The 3,900-nt window shown below is 49.9% G+C and overlaps 1 long non-coding RNA gene across 2 annotated transcripts; it reads right to left on the bottom strand.

Moving 5' to 3' along the window:
* Positions 1-1,364: 1,364 nt before the first annotated feature.
* On the bottom strand, positions 1,365-2,670 carry LOC134470789 (uncharacterized). 2 transcript variants are annotated; one of them, XR_010039951.1, is made up of 2 exons: positions 2,370-2,670; positions 1,365-1,525 (listed from the first exon to the last, which is right to left on the bottom strand). It is a non-coding gene; the product is annotated as an uncharacterized LOC134470789 (long non-coding RNA). The 2 variants fall into 2 exon arrangements; XR_010039952.1 differs by lacking the exon at positions 2,370-2,670 and adding an exon at positions 1,825-2,058.
* Positions 2,671-3,900: the final 1,230 nt, after the last annotated feature.

The following is a 3,900-nucleotide window of genomic DNA, read 5'->3' as shown; positions in this document are numbered from 1 at the left end:
ATGAATGAAAGCTGCAGCAGAAGATCAAAGAAGATTGGTGTCAAGGGTCCAGGTAGATCGACAGTAGCAAAATCCTGCATACTTCCTGGGTGGCAGGGACCCAGGAGACAGTGCGCTATAAAATGCTAGGGTCCTGGGCTGGGCCAAGTGTTACCCCAAACAGCAAAGGGTGGGAGGGCAGTGCTAGTGATCCAGCTGCGGCTTAGAGAGTCAAGTGAGCCCCACTGTCTGGGAGGAAACCCCAAGATCACAGCCAGTGGCATGCAATATGAATCAAGCAGGGGTGAGCATATGACTTAGTGCCGGGATACCTAGCAGATGGTAGGAACAGCAGGCTGCAGGCCAGTATGGTCAAGGTGCTGATGGTTCAGGACAAAGACTGTGAATGAAGCGGCAGAGTCAGAGGTCTGTGCGTGCTGAATACTGGCCACGGGGCTGGGGTTTAAAGGCACCTGGCCAATCCAGGCCCCATCAGTGTCCAAATACTGGAGCAAGACCAGAACCCAACCACCCCAGTGCTAGGCTTAGGTGCGAAGGGCCAAGAATCCCCACCTGGACCAAAAGCTTGTGATACTTTCCAGGCAATGCAAGAGCTTTAATGAAAGCCCACCTGAGCCCCAAATGCAACAGAAGGGCAGTCAGTGGAGATCCACGTGTGCAAACAGTACAGGCATCAGCGAGAGCCTAGGATTGTAGCTAGGCTGCACAGCGCTCCATCCCCAGCACAGCAAAACAACAGAACAGTAATTGTTGGGCACTGCGCTCTCCCCATATCTGAGCATTTGGCCTGAGAGTGGGTACCTGGCAATGAATTCCAGCGGCTTCAGCACGACCTGGTAACTCATGCCTGGATCTTTGAAGCCATGGGTTATTTTGTGGCTCGCTAAACAGTAACGAGACAGATCCTGAAGTATGGCGGAGACTGAGCTAGTGGCTGGGGTTTTTTACCGGATTGATTAATGAAGAAGCAGGAAATCAAACCAAAGCACAGAGTCCTGAGGGCCTGGGGCCCTCGAGTGCAGGTGTCCAGCAGCCTCAGTGACTCAGATGTTAATTCTTGATGGGAGTGCTTCAAATCACAGCACGACTTAGAAAACAGGCACACGTGTGCACACACATGCATGCACACGCACGTATGCACATGCACCCACCCTGTGCTTCACAACACCAGTCTGGTTGACCTTTGGGTTGACACCTCTGCCCTCCGGATGCACGGATTATCTACCTGATGATCTCAACACCTAGTAGGCCTCCCCTCATCCCTCAATCTGTGCAAATTAATTTCAGTGCTAGCCAGAGAAGAACGTAATTAGGAAGGTAAATTTGCAGAATTCAAATGACAGAATGCATTCAAAAGCCAAACAGAAATAATTACAGATTTACTGGGAGATGAGGGATGGGACCGGAAGGATCTGCTCACGCTCAGCAAATGTTTCTGCTCGGAGCTGGTGGTGGGCGGGCAGGAGAGGGCCTGCTCCGTGGCGAGTCCGTGCTGCTGTCTCTCGGCTCTCTAGCCCGGCCCAAGCTGCAGGTAGACAGTGGGAGAAGGGACTCAAAATAAGACCTCATGGCAAATAATCAGAGAAGCTGAGGATTTAGCTTAGCAGCATAAGCACCTGCCTGGCAAGTGCAAGGTTGTGAGTTCAATCCCTGGTTCCACAAGGAAAAATAATCAGAGAATGGAGATGCCACAGCCGCTGAGGAAGCAGAGTACAAGGGTCGTTAGGCCTTCTTTTGCCTCTGAGTGGGGAGCAGGCTGGCCAGGATAAAACACACATGGCCAGGTCTGGCTTTTTATCCAGGAATTTTGAGTGTGTCGCCTACCTGTGTCCCGGTCACACCCCTTGGAGTAGTCTTTATGTCTCCATTTTCCCAGTGCTCACACCAGAACCCAGAAAGCTTCTGGGACTCCCCTACGTGGCCGCCTCTGCTGCGGGTTTACGGGACAGTGCAGGAGCCCAGCGGGCCCTTTGCTGTGCATCTCTGAAGTGGCTTCTGGTCCACAGCCCAAGAGACCGTGTGTGCTGTCCCCTGGTAGAGGACGTGACGCCATCCCACTGGGCCTCGGGGCTGCTCCTCCCTCAGGAAGCTGTACCTTTTCCTGACTGATTCATCTTTCCTGCCTGTGTGTGCAGAACAGTGCTTGGAGCTAAGTAGCTTCCAATAACCCAGTTTTGATCAGTCTACATTTTTTTTCAGTCCTGAAATTGAACCCAAGGCCTTTAACCTGAATTTAAGAAAGGCCCGGTCCCTGAATTTAGGATCCTCCTGCCTCAGCCTCCCAGAGTGCCGGGATTACAGCAGTTGTGATTGTTATGCCAGGCTGAGCCTTGGCATATCTTTCCCTGTCTAATCTTCCCACGAATTACCTTCTAGTGAAGAAACTGCAGCAAAAGAGGGAGCCCCGGGGAGAAGGGGTTTTAAGGGTGAGAGTGCAGGAGATCTGGAAGCGAATGATGGTAGACAGGGTGGAGGGAACAGGTGAGTGAAACAGGGTTCGGAGACTGAGGAAAGCCATGGTGGATGCAGAGGCCGAGCCAACTGGCTTTCGTCAGTCTGGAGCTGCGGGTCACCCATGAGCATCCGCTGCCCGATACTTGTTTTTATTTGCTTGCATGGTTAATTATTGTAGCTGGTGTCTGATAAGCCTGCGGCCCTCCTGCCCAGAGAGGCAGGGTTATCTGCAGTTTTACAGCCCTGTCGTGCCGTAATGAAGCAGATAAACTGCGAGGTGGTGGCTGCTAAGACGGTAATTAAACTCTGCGAGAAATATGAGCCAGAGGTGGAAGACATGCATGGCGGGGAGGACCAAAGAGGCGCAGAGGGGAAGTGGGAGAGTCCTGCCCCTGCTCCAGCAGCCCCGCACCCCGGAACAGTGACACCCCAAGGCAGGCACCTCGCCCCACACCTCCTCTGACAGCCCCAGTACCCGGGCATAGCCCATCTCCCTGCAAAGGAAACAGCTTTAGAGAGAATGGCTGACTTCCATTTAGCTCAGCCCTGTGTCGGGCTGGCATCACCGGCTGTAAGTGGGATCCCCTAAAATCCTCACCCATCGCAAGATGTTATTCCTCTCCTCTCCGCCATCTCCCTGTCACCAGTTAAATGTGTGTCTGCCACATATAAAAACCACCCTCAGCTTGTGGCCTATACAAAGCCAAGCAGCAAAAATATCCAGCAGCAACCAGGCCATTCTGGGAGGCTGAGGCAGGAGGATCACCAGTTTGAGCCCAGCCTGGGGATGTTAATGACTTAGCAAAACTCATTCTCAAAAAAATGTTTAATTAAAATTTTTAAAGATCCAGAAGTTAAAAACAAATAAAAACAGCCTCTATATATTGGTATATATATATACCAATACCAGAAGCTAAGAACTTTTTTATACTTATAAATTGTTGAGGAAAAAAATGTTTTTTAAACAATAACATTTTGTGATACCTGAACATTACACAAAATTCAAGTGTCAGTGTCTGCAAATAAATTTTTAAAGGGTTTTATTGAAATACAATTTGCAGCCTATAAAGTTCTGTCGAAAGTGTCTAATTTTATAATGTCTGGTATATTTAAGTGTGCCCCCAGAAACTCAGTAGCAAGATAAATAATATTTTAATGCAAAATTTTAAAAATAAGAAAAAACCTGTTAAAATCTCATGATATGCAAATATTGGCTTTTATTTTTTTTCAAGACAGAATATCACTGTGTAGCCCAGGCGGGCCTCAAACTCACCATGACCCTCCTGCCTCAGCCTCCCCGGTGCACCCCCACCAACAGCAATTTAAACAGAGAATCAGGGCTGGGGTGTGGCTCTGTGGCAGAGCACTTGCCTAGTGTGTGACACTGGGTTCCCTCTCCAGCACCATGACAACAAGGGAGAGAAGGACAGACAGACAGAGACAGAG

The sequence above is a fragment of the Cavia porcellus genome, unplaced genomic scaffold, assembly GCF_034190915.1.
Source record: "Cavia porcellus strain 051 isolate PalLab524CR breed Dunkin Hartley unplaced genomic scaffold, mCavPor4.1 scaffold_16, whole genome shotgun sequence".
NCBI classification, from domain to species: domain Eukaryota; kingdom Metazoa; phylum Chordata; class Mammalia; order Rodentia; family Caviidae; genus Cavia; species Cavia porcellus.
The sequence above is the reverse complement of the archived record's forward strand: the minus strand, read 5'-3'. Positions and strand labels throughout refer to the sequence as shown.